Raw genomic sequence first — 12,771 nt, 5'->3', positions numbered from 1 at the left:
GAACAGGGGTTTAACTGCACCAAAGTGACAGAGAGAACTCGGGACAACATTTAAGGATGCAGGAACTGACAGAGACAGCTTTATCTTGCCTGGCTGGGCAGCTCTCGGGGTGCTCAGCACCCCCAAAGCTCTGATCCTAGAATTGCCCCTGGCTTTAATCAGAAATCCTCTTTGGTCATTGTTCACTGATTTGTGAATATTTTCTGTTGTGATTTATACAAACGCTCTTGTCAATAATCTGCAGAACAAACCACTGATCGAAATACACTTTTCTTTTGACAACGTAAATATTCATAAAATAAGAAAATACAATTTAAAGTATTTAAAACTTAAAATTCTTCAGACGGTGAATTGTCAGATACTTTTGCATAGACCGGGTCCGTGTGAATACTCGCAGACACAGATGTAGGGGGAGGAGTGCTGGTGGTCTGATCCGGGCTGCTCTCACTGACCTTCAGCCTCGCAGCAGCTGGTGTCCCCCTCTGTTCCCCTCTAACTTCTTTTTGGATGTAACAGAAATAATCCCCCTGATCTTCCTTGGATCTTCCCTCTGAGCCCACTGCAAGTTTAAGGACAGGTCTCCGTGTGAGAGCCAATCAGCTGACAGACAGTCGACCATCAGCAGCCCAGTTACTGTTACCACCGCACGAGTCTCTCCTTAACACATCTTCCCCGTCTTCAACCCAGCGCACAGACCAGCAGGTGCCAGCTGTAGTTGGATAGTAGCAGGACAGGCTGCTCGCTTCTCCCTCTGTGACGGATGTTTCAGAGAACACGACAACCTCCACATGGACAGCAGACACCTCCCGACCATCGCACATGAACCCATAAACTCCACTGTCCGTGTAAACTGAGCGGTTAAAGACGGGAGAAGAGTTGGGACTCATGCGATCTCTGAAACTTTCCTCTGGTCTCCAAACTCCGTGTCGGTGCGCAGCGACATCCCGGGACTGAAGCTGTATTTGACAAAGTTATCCATCTACTTCATTCTAACAGTTTCCAGGAAGAATAAAAGAGTCTCCCAACATTACTTTCACATATGGTATACTCCCCTCACTGAAAACACTCACGAAGAAGATTGCAGGTAAGAGCAGCTGAAGCAGTTCCATAACGGTGCTCTCTGTGTCCTGCATCGATCCTGTCGGTCTCCCAGCCACATATAATATTCATGTAAGAATCTGGCAGCTCTTGGATTTGTCAGGAGCAAGATTGTGAACGCCCAGTTTCAATCTATCAGAATCAGAATACTTTAATAATCTCTAAGGAAATGATGGGTTGCAGTTGCTCCAGTACAGTAACAGAAACAGACTATTTAACAATACAATATATTACAGATTTAAGAAAGAGTAATAATATATACAAACCGTTCTATAATAAATATCAAGAACTGACAGATGTGATATAAATGTCAGAAATATTTACAGCAGCACTAAATAGAAAAGAGCATGTTAAAAAGGGTGTAACTATTGCAGTTGTGACAGGTGAGACCTGGAGATTTGGGACCGCCCCTGGTGGGCGGAGCTGGTCTTCGCTCCTTTCATAAGCGCAGGTGTGGGCAATTGGGTATTCCTTTGCAAACCTGAAGCTGCGAGTGCTTGGTCCGAGTTGGGCAAGTTGGTGTTTCTTAACTATGAAAGTCTGATACGCGTCCTCCCCTAAACTTCTGTTAGAACGGTAGGTTACACAGAAATGTACCACTTGAGCTCTGGCTGTTGGCAGAGGTTTACAGTTATTTGCACCCTTGTAGGTGGGAAACATTGCTCCCGTGAGAACGGTATAGTGGACTTCATCGCCACTGACCCACATTTATTAGGGTGTGACACGAACTTGTGGACAGGTAACAAAACCAATTCAGTGGAGGAATATTCCTGTGTTTTATTGTCCAGCTAGTGATCTCCTGCCTTTTATTCACAGAGTACCGAGCTGCTGCTTTGCCAGGTGGATTTCTGGCTGCGGGCAAAGGACCCGACACATCAGTGTGTTTTAATTTGTTTTAAACTGGTGTAAGCCGACAGACTGACTGCTGCGGCTGTCGATGGTTTTGGTTTTTTGTTTTACTTTTTCTGTATCAGTAGGCACCACAGATATTGATTCGCAGGCGGTGAAGGCGCTGCAGGGAAAACAAATCCTTTTTTGTCTCCCCGCTCTTGCATGCACAGCGGGGGGCCCGAGTGAAGACGGCACCGAAGATTTGCCTTTTTTTTTTCTATAGTGTTTTACCCATTTGGGGTCATGTGTGAGTTGCCGTCCATTTTTAACCTGTGTGCTATGTCGATTTGTTTTTAAACTGTTCTCCGCAGCGCTTGTCCTGCCTCACGGGCAATCGTACAGTCTTATCGTTTTTTAATAAGGTAATGTTTTTAATTGTTTTTAGGTGCTGCTGTTACACTGTTTTATTTTGTATTAAAAATTAAACTCTTTTAAACTGACTGTGCGCCTACGGCTCTGTCCTATTTTAAATAGGTACCTACCACGGGTCACACAGTGTTTACAGTGTGTTAGATGGAGGAGTTGTACAGGAATGATTACGTATGTCGTGGTGGTGCTTTTTGGTAATCTCGGTCTCTCACTGAATGTGCTCCTGTGGCTAGCCAGCACATCATGGAGTGGATGGGAGGTATTTTCCAACATTGTCTTTATCTTGGACAACATCCACCTCTCAGACACCATCCTAATGGAGTCCAGCTCCATCCCCACAAGTGCTTTAAGGGTCTCCGAAAAGCGTTATATAAATGCAATCAATCTTTATTATTATTATTATTGTTACTGGCCTTGTGGATCAGGTGATTGAGTCTGTTGGTTTCAGCAATCCTCAACCGGGTCCCCCAGCATGCAGACGACAGCACTGGCCACAACAACAAACTTAAATTCATTGACGTGCAGGTCACACCTGCAAGTCCATGCGGTGTTAGAGCTGCTGAGGAATGTGCTTGCTTCATTTGTCGTACTCTGTACCTTCTCTGTGACTACATGGGTCATCCATTGCTCCCCTTTTCAAGAAATACATGTGCTCTATCTTGCAACAAGGTCTTCTACTTAGCTTTCAATGCAGCAGTCATGTTAACATGTATCGTCCGTGTTGTATAAATGAATCAAATACAAAATTAAATAAATAAAACACAACAAAACAACATGTCTCCGGTGACCTCCTGCACACGATTGCTTGTTCTCAGTCAAAGCCACTCCCTCACTGGGCAGCCTGCCAGAGTCATTATCAAAGGTTTACCAAGACTAAGTGATGACATTTGGCGCTTTCTTTTGCTCACATTCCAATAAGTTTTTCTTGTTACTGATTAAAAACAATAGAAAAACAGCAGCAGTGAGGGATGGGCGGTAATATTGTTGTAACTAGCTGTTAATCCTCTTCAGTCTAAACTATTCACATTCAAATATGAAACGTAATTGATGTAATTAATCCAGATAAGATGACAGGTTACCTGTCAAATACCTGACGTTGGAATGTTTATTGAACTAAGTTGGGCATGTGCGAGTCAAATCCCGGAGAGCTTGATGGTTAACAAACCGTGCAGACAAACAACCACAAGTCGCCAACAGTCACAGAGTAACGGAGAGAGAGAAACGTGGAGGACTGACGACACTTGCTTGATTCAAAGGGAAAAAGCAAAGGGACGCACCAACCTGAGAGATGCATGCTGCACTCTGCTGTGGGTTAGGCTGTGATAACCTCTCTCTCATCAGTGTTGTCCTCTTAGATTGGGGGATTTTTGTCTGTGCTTGAAATAAACTCAGAGCACAAATTTCACCGAGGGTTGGGGGGATTTCTTCTCCCTCAAGTTTAGTTCAATGTCCGGTTGCAGTCTGCTGAGCTATCAGTACTTTTGTCACAAACTGCTTTCTCTGTGTTTGGTACATGGTTCGTTTAAATTATCGTTTACATATCATGTCCTTGTAAACTCACTTTTCACCAAAGAGACGAGAAACATTTGAACAAACAAACAAACAGAAAATGATGTTGACGGAGTGCAGATTCTAAATTACTCATCCACCACAGTAAAACGATCACACAACTTGTGGAAACATGACGCTGTCACAACACCAAATATGTCCTTGTTCTCTTGGCTCACTTACTTTAGGTTAACTCAATAGAAAGCTTTGTGGATGCCACTTTTCAACAACACAAACCTCCTCTGATGACATTGAGCATGATCAGTTTTCAGTCAGACTCTCTTACCGGGCATCATGCCAGTCTTTATCAAAGCGTGACATCAAGCCCAAACGATAACATTTGTTTTTTGGCTCTCTCCGTCCTCTTGTGTGTGTTCGGCTTTGTACTACACACAAACAGTGGCGTGAGGGATAGACGATTTAATGTCGATTTTCCTTTTAAATCCCCTTTTCAGTTGTTGATTTCATTTCTCATTAGAATGAATGATTCATATTATAATATTTAACCTATGCTTTAAGTCACATTATTTTACTAAGTATACGCTGACAGACCGTATAATCTTCACTGAAGCTCCAGAACAGCCTCGGGGTGTTATCATAACTACAACACTCCTCTGTGTTTGTTAAGATTCACCGCAAAATCCGCCTCAGCGGTGAAACATCACTCACGCAGCGTGTGCTGATTGTCTTTAAGCTCAGCAGTCATTTGTAATTCTAGATGACGTCATTAGAAGTTCATTTCTTCGACCTGTTGAAGTTCAGCAGCGTCTGGTTTTACAGCAAATCACTTTATCTCGTTGCTGCTCTGGTATCAGCATTTACTGAGCTTTAACCAATCTGGATTTCTGGCTACCTTAGCGTTAGCATGCTGTCTGTGCCGGTGCTTGCAAGCTGCGTTAACATTATACTGCTGTTGTATCTGTCCTGGAGCAATCTCCCTCTACCATCGCGCTCTCATCCTTATGTGCAATACAAAGGCTGTGCGTACATACATACATCAAAAAGTAAAAAAAAAAAAAAAAACCCAGTAAAACAGAATTTTACAAAAATGCAAAAGAATTCTGTGATTACCTGTACCCATATTATTTTACGTGTATGGCAATTTTACAATAATATGGGTAAAATAATTCGCTAGCATTATTTGAACAAGTTACTAAAAAAAGTCATATTCAAAGTAAATAAGTCTGTTTTGTATATTGTACTTATCAAAACTGGGATCAGATGAACATGTATTAATTCTCCCTTTTTTAAAATCTCCTGTAGATATATTTTTTAAATTACCATGTTTTAAAACAGCGCCGTTCACCTCTTTGCTCTGATAAACCTTATGTTTACACGACTTCAGAAGAGTGAGGGCTAATGACATATGAGAGGGATGGCAAGAGGCTGTGACAGGATGAACAATGTCACATCACAGGATTCACGAGTTTGTAAAGCGATCAGCCTGAAAGTTTCTTGGCTCGGGATGGCAGCCTCTCCCTTCTTTTTGCTAGTGCAAAAGAGTTATTCAGACGTCACGGCAGACAAACAAACAATGAAGGATTCATTGTTTTCTCTCACTTGTTATTTATTCAAATGTCTTTGGTGTGAATTTTTCCCTCGCTGTCTTTCTTTCACACAAATACCTGCAGCCTTTCTGGCTGGAAACAGTTTTGTCAGGATAACAGAGCCGACTGCAGAGAAACACCTGGACTGAGTTTAGATGAAGCTTCAGGTTTAACTGGGATTATGGCAGCAGATTAATGCTTCTTACTTTGTTGTATATTAATTGTATGTTAATGTGCTTTTGTTAAAGGTTTTCAGTGTTTATTCCATCAAACATTTGAAGTCATTTCATGTGCAAAATGAATAAAATCATGACTGTAATCTGCATCAGGTCACTTTATTATCCACTTAAAACTTTATTGGCACACAGCAGCTTCCCTGAGCTTTTTACAAAAAGCAAAGTAAACACAGTAAAGACTAAATCTGTACAAACAGGCAGGACAATATACAAATTCCCTGTATGTGTCTGCACATATACTTGGCCAATAAACACGATTCTGATTCTGTTACTGAAGAGCTCTCATTCATCCATCTTGAAGCTAAATTATGCATTGATTATGTAAGCAGATGATTTACAGGCATTACTTCATTGATTGGAAGACAAACACAAAATAATAAAGACAATCTCAAACATTGTAACAGCAGTCAGCCTCAGCAGAAGGAAAACGGAGGATTTCTAAACCTGAGAAAGTGGAGTTGCACAGTGGTGCCGTCATAAAGGTGGCGAGTTCAAATACTTAAAGGGATGAGCTGTTGTTGTTTTTCACTCATCAGTGGTGGTTAAAGTAAGGGTTCCCGTCTGCCCTCTTCAGCCCCTCCTCCTCCCTCCTCTGTGCCGTTGCAGAGAAAACCTCGAGAGCACACATTGAATATCCTGTTCCTCAGAAACCAGCAGAGCCAAACAAGCAGGGCAACGATCACAAATACAGCTGCCGTTATGGAGAAAGTGCTCCATGACCAGTTGGAGCACTCTGATGGCTGCAGAGGACAAGAAGACAGAGCAGAAATGTTAGTGAGCAGTTTTAACTGGCGTCTGTTATGACGTGGACTGTGAGGCTCTGCTAAAGCTTCCACTAAATTACAGGGACCCGGCTACCCTCATAACCTATATTACCTCATTCCTACAGTGTCTCCACCCCACCACCCCCTGCCCGCCTTAGTAGATCTGTGCACCTGCATTCCACTTTACAACCTTATAATAGCTCAGCAGTGACTAACTACATTTGTAGTCACTGTTGTCTGTGTGCTTGCTGATCTGGGCTGTTATCTGCACTGTGTGTCTCTGAATGTGGGATTTTGCATGCGGAAGAGTAACTGAGTGGACTTTTAATGCTTACTGTCAAATGTGAACCATTTAAATGCAGTCTGTGTTCTTACCCTCTCTGTGGTTGTAGGCTGTGATGTGGTGCTCGGTGGTGTTGGTGGTGTGGAGACGTGCAGGCGGACAGCGGAGCGGTGTTTCTCCACTTTGTCGATGTCACAGTAATAAACTCCTCCGTCTCTCGCCTCGGCTCGCTTTATGATGAGGGACAGGTTTGCTCGTTGGTCCCAGTCTGATGGTATTGAGACCCGGCTTTCATCAAAGCCGTTCCCATATGTGGTTTTCCCCGACTGGACATCCAGCACCACCTCTCCATCTCTCCTCCAGCGCACAGACTTCACCCACTGACCTGCTGTGATGGAGCGGCACGGGAGGATGGCATCCTCGCCCTCGTGTACAAAAACATCAGAAGGTATGAATACCTGCAGCTGTGCACTCTCTTCTTTCTTGTTGTTGCAGTCAAACTCGTAATAGCCTTCATCACTGATATCTGCACTTGTCAGTATCACAGAGTCGCTGCTTTGGAAAAACCTGCTAATATAACCTGGAGCGCTTCCAGCTGCCGTCGAGATCCCCGACCGAATGGAGGCTGTTGTCCTGCAGGCGACGTTTCAGCGTGCCTCTTCCTTTCATGCACTCCTCTGTGAGGGGAAACGTTACATCGTCTCCTGCAGCGGCTTGAATCAGTTTCCCAGAAACGCCGCTGATAAAAAGAAGAGGAATGAGCGTAGAGACCGAAAAACGTGTCATCTTGTCAGTGTGGCAGCAAAGTGAGCCGCACAGCAGCTGACTCTTTTTATCTGCTAATGCCTTATACGGCAGCCTCTGTGCGCCGCCCTTCTTATGAGTCATTCATTAATGTTAGTGCCTGTGTGTGTGTTTGGGTTAGAATATGAATGCGGTCTGGAGTTACGTCACACTGAAAGCATTTTTTTTTTTTTTTGCTGGGAGTTGATCAGTATTGCTGAACTATGAAATATTTTGTGTGCATTGCATTTGTTGCCTACAGGTTTAACATAATAGCTTTAGTGTTTAGAATGGAGTATGAACTTATACGAAATGCAGCAAGATATTTTTAAACAAGTTTTATTGATTATAAAATACACTAAATCGGATTCACATCTTATCGGCAGATATCCAAATTTATGACATAATCGGACATAAAAGAGTGGTATCGTGCCATCTCTCTTCAAAACTTGGGCTCCCATGGCAATATCTCCATGAATCCCACACAGTGCAAATATTCCTGAAAGCAAAAGATGGCAACTTCAAAACCCCAATTCTGGTGACACAAAAACACACAAATACATAGCTCAGCAGGTAATCCACAATTGGAAGCAAGCGCTTTACTCATTCATACATATAAGTGAACAACAGGTTTAACTCAAGAATACTACACTGCCTGGGGCTCAGCCAAACTCTTAAACAAGTTGCTCCTGATGAGAGAAATCCACTGGCTGTGGGTGACAAGCGGCAGGTGTGGCTGCCTCCAGCTCGACCAAAGCAACGTTGTCAGGCCGTCACACTGATTTCTAGCTTGAAAGTAAAATTCTCGGATTTCTTTCTTAGATCAGTTTTTCCAAATTTCCACCTGACTGATTTTTGTTTTTACAAGCTTTTTTTTATTTATTTATGTACTTCAGATTTCAGGAGAAGAAGCAAAGAGACCTTCTAGAAGACACGAAAACTTGAGACAAACATAATCAAACATTCAAGTCTCAGATATTTATTTGCAGAAAAGCTGATTTTATCTTATAAAACTTATAACCTACAGAAACAGTCAGTGCGGCCAAAGCAAGGAGTGAGATGCCAAAAACTACAAAGAGTGTATCACATCACAGGTCACACACAAATACAGCCAGGTTTAGCACCAGGGTGTGACAGATTCAGGTGACTTCATAACTCAGCCAGGTTCAAGACACACACACTCCCAGAGATAACGTGCTGAGAGTGAGAATGCAGACGGGGATGACAGAATTCATGTTGGTGTGACTTTCAAAAACTTTTCAAGAACTTTTTTTTGCTCAGCTAATATGTATTCCCAGCCTGATGATCATAGTTTTATTCAAATCAAATCATTCAAATGTTATTAACCGCTTTTCCTGAAATAATGATTCAGATTTAAAAGTTTTTAAAGTCCCACTGAAGAGTAACCACAGAATATATGAGATAAATGTCAGACCTAATGGTCTAGGAACCCTAAAAAAACAAAACAAAAGTGAATTACTCTTTTTTTAAGCTTATCGCTGTATGTTTGCTTCACAAACAACATGTTTGTTTGCTAGCATCAGTTTTTATTTTTGGTAATAAAGAATAAAATCCAATCCTCTGCCGACCAGGTCGCTGCCACCTAGCCTGGCCTGTCTCCCCAATGTCATGTTTGTGTATTGTATGTACGTCTATCTTAATTGCCCCTTGGGGATAAATAAAGTCTCTCTGACTGTCTGACCTCGCATCCACCTTTTTATTTCCTGTTTTGGTTTGGTCCAAGGTGCACGCGCTCTTAGCCAGATGATGATGGTAGGATGGCTCCGTGAAAAATGAAGTCAGGGTTTCAAAGAAGGTAAGCAACACTGGTGGAAATTAAACTTATAGTTGGAGTATTAGTTACCTTTATTTCTAACAGGAAACATTGTGTTAGTGTTGTTTTAGTCAAACAATATCTCCAAAAGTTGATTCTGTTCATCTTTATAAAACGCTACGTCCAGATGAACAGAATCAACTTTTGGAGATATTGTTTGACTGCATTGAGCATGCATCAGGAAATAAAACAACATGTAAAATCTGAGGTGCTGCTACACTGTGCGGCACCACAAGCCCCTCAAAATATGATTGGCCCCCTTCAGGCATGAACAGAACCACCTGTGGGATGTAACTGAGTACATTTACTCAAATACTTCATTATTTATTATTTACAGGTAAAGTGATGTACCCATTAATATGTATAATAACAGCTTGGTGGTGAGTTTAGCCACAGAACATGAAGTGCAGATTTGGTCAGATATAACCAACCTTGCTTCCTTTCATCAGCTGCTGTGACAAAATCTAAAACCTCAGATAAAAATAACAGGTATCACACAGTAACTGTGAGATGAGCTGTATCTGCTAATGAGAGGCTGAGGTGGAGAGGGCTAAATGTGGCTCATCAGCTGCTTTGCACAGTGCAAACCCTTCATCTGTAATTCTGCCCTGGTCAGTGCATCACATGTGTCAGTTCCATGTCAATAATACTGAGAAGATTCAAGATCTTTTAGTGAATCAGTAAGCCGCAGTAACAGTCATGTTAAATAAATCTTTGTCTCAATCACAGTGATTATTCTGTTCCCTTTGTTGTGGGATTTTGAAAAGCGAGTCTGAAGTCCAGTTTTTATTTTCAAGGTCATCAACTATTCAGAGACACGTTCACTGAGTTCAGGTGATAAAAGGGACTATGTGACAGGCTGCCAGATCATAGCTACTGATGGTTTTCTCATACACAGCTGGTGCTAAACTGGGATTTACCTCATCAGTTATGTCAAGACTTGTTCTTTTTTTTAAATCACTGTTTGTAGTGAAGACAAACAGTGGCTTGAATGTGGACGAACTGGTTAGACTGCGGACATTTTTTATTTTTGCAAAGAACAAAGCCAAGAGATGAGCACTGTCACACACAGCAGGCCAGAAACATGCAGCTGAAGAATGAAGAAGGACAAAAAGTCAAAAGATGGCAAAACGAGTGCCACGCAAAGAGAAAACCCCTCACAGACAAATCAGAGATATGATAAGAAATGCAGAGAGAATCAGAAAGTTTCCCAGCATCTTCACCTTCAACCTACTTGGCTTCAGGATTGACAGTAACGTCACAGCCTGACTCACTGTGGAGTGGACTGCTGCTGTAGTGACAGAAGAAACGAGCATCCCAGCATTGTAAGAAATCTATTTATTCACTTACATGCATACAAATAAATGCTAATAATATAAACATAAAATGACAGAAGTTTAAATATCCATCCATCCATTCGCTTCCGCTTATCCTTTTCAGGGTCGCGGGGGGCGCTGGAGCCTATCCCAGCTGTCATAGGGCGAAAGGCGGGGTACACCCTGGACAGGTCGCCAGTCTGTCGCAGGGCCAACACACAGGGACAGACAACCATTCGCACTCACATTCACACCTAGTGACAATTTGGATTATCCAATTAACCTATCCCTAACCTATTTGGACGGTGGGAGGAAGCCGGAGTACCCGGAGAGAACCCACGCAAACACGGGGAGAACATGCAAACTCCACACAGAAAGACCCCGGCCTGATGGTGGAATTGAACTCAGGACCTTCTTGCTGTGAGGCAACAGTGCTAACCACCGTGCCACTGTGCCAGAAGTTTAAATAAAAACAGTAAATTAAAGCTTTAATCAGAAATCCTCTTTGGTCATTGTTGATTGATTTGTGAATATTTTCTTTTGAGATATATACAAACGCTCTTGTCAATAATCAGCACAACAAACCACTGATTGAAAGACACTTTTCTTTTGACAGCGTAAATATTCATAAAATAAAAAATACAATTTAAAGTATTTTTAGATGTTGCATTGCAGTCACATAATTACATTTCAAGTTCAAAATGAGGTATTTAAACTGGTTTCATGTTGTGTTGTTGCCAACTACTGGTGGACTTATGATTGTGCTTATGGCACACATGCTTTTGGCGGGAGATGCTGGTGAGAGGACACAAGGTTCCTTTCTCAATTCTAAGTACGCGAGTACGTGCTCACGTTCTCGGCAAGACCGGACTTGGGTACCGGTATCCGGTGCCACGATGGCATCGGATACCGGTACCCATCCCTATATTCAAGTTTGATATTCTTAATATTTTAAACTCTATTTTTGTTTATTTTTAATGCTACGCACGTGTTTATCCTTTGTTGAATGTTAGAGGTCTCAAGGATAAAGTTAAAAGAAAAGCAATATTTATGTTTATCAAAGGGCTAAAAGCGAATTGCGCCTTACTACAAGAAACTCATTCAAGTGACGCTGATGCCACCTTCTGGTCAAATCAGTGGGGTGAAAAAATCCTCTTCAGCCACGGATCCAACCACTCTGCTGGAGTAGCTCTCTGTTTCTACCGATGTCCAGGGAAGGTCATGACTTTTCAGGCTGATAATTTAGGACACTGGCTGGCAGTTGTATTGAATATTGATGGTTCATTTGTGATTCTAGTAAATGTTTATGGGTACTCCTCTGTAACTCTAAATAAGCTCACGTTGGAAAAAATAACAGATATCCTTTCCGAGTATAAACTTTTATACCACACAGACCATGTATTACTAGGCGGTGACTTTAATTTTGTTCCAAATGAATGGCAGGATAGAAATCCTCCCAGATACAGTATTAATCAGTGGAATCCAATTCTAACAAAGTTCATTGATTCAAACAATTTAAGTGATATATGGAGAGAGAGAAACCCTGGAGTTACTCAATTCTCTTGGATTAAACCAAATGGTAATAATATGTCCAGATTAGATCTGTGGTTGGGCTCGACTTTACTATATAGATATGTTTCACATGTTTCCATCTCAGCAGCCCCGTTGACAGATCACAGTATTATTACTCTTAAACTTAACCCTGAAAATAAAACACAATTTAAAAAAGATTACTGGAAATTCAATGCAGATCTGTTAATTGATGATGGGTATGTTAAGATGGTTAAAGACCTCCTCCATAAAATTTGCAATGATGGAACAATTGGTACTTACACACACAGATGGGAATTTTTTTAATTTAAAGTTTAGTAAAATGAAAAGTAGACAACAAAAGGAATTTGAAAGTAAATTACTTTACAATATAAATAACTATTGTAATAGACAGTTTATGTCAGAGGCTAAGAAATTCCCTTTTGTCTTTATAGGCTCAATTAGATGATTTATACAAGAAAAAGGCTCACGGAGCATACATTAGAGCTCGTACAAAATGGATAGAAGAAGGTGAAAAAAGTACTTCATATTTCTACAGGAGAAACGGACGC

The 12,771-nt window shown here is 41.6% G+C and overlaps 1 long non-coding RNA gene and 2 pseudogenes across 2 annotated transcripts; 1 reads left to right on the top strand and 2 right to left on the bottom strand.

Moving 5' to 3' along the window:
• Positions 1–329: 329 nt before the first annotated feature.
• Positions 330–1,040, bottom strand: LOC146674236 (uncharacterized; annotated as a pseudogene).
• A 513-nt stretch (positions 1,041–1,553) lies between these two features.
• Positions 1,554–2,079, top strand: LOC146674235 (uncharacterized). Its single transcript, XR_014910620.1, has 3 exons — positions 1,554–1,674; positions 1,748–1,837; positions 1,915–2,079. It is a non-coding gene; the product is annotated as an uncharacterized LOC146674235 (long non-coding RNA).
• A 3,699-nt stretch (positions 2,080–5,778) lies between these two features.
• Positions 5,779–7,552, bottom strand: LOC146674234 (uncharacterized; annotated as a pseudogene). Its single transcript, XR_014910619.1, has 2 exons — positions 6,829–7,552; positions 5,779–6,429 (listed from the first exon to the last, which is right to left on the bottom strand). The product of XR_014910619.1 is annotated as an uncharacterized LOC146674234 (transcript).
• Between the last annotated feature and the right edge of the window lie 5,219 nt (positions 7,553–12,771).

The sequence above is a fragment of the Rhamphochromis longiceps genome, linkage group LG3 (genome assembly GCF_057381845.1).
Source record: "Rhamphochromis longiceps isolate RC_006_pf linkage group LG3, R_longiceps_female_GT1.1, whole genome shotgun sequence".
NCBI classification, from domain to species: domain Eukaryota; kingdom Metazoa; phylum Chordata; class Actinopteri; order Cichliformes; family Cichlidae; genus Rhamphochromis; species Rhamphochromis longiceps.
The sequence above is the reverse complement of the archived record's forward strand: the minus strand, read 5'-3'. Positions and strand labels throughout refer to the sequence as shown.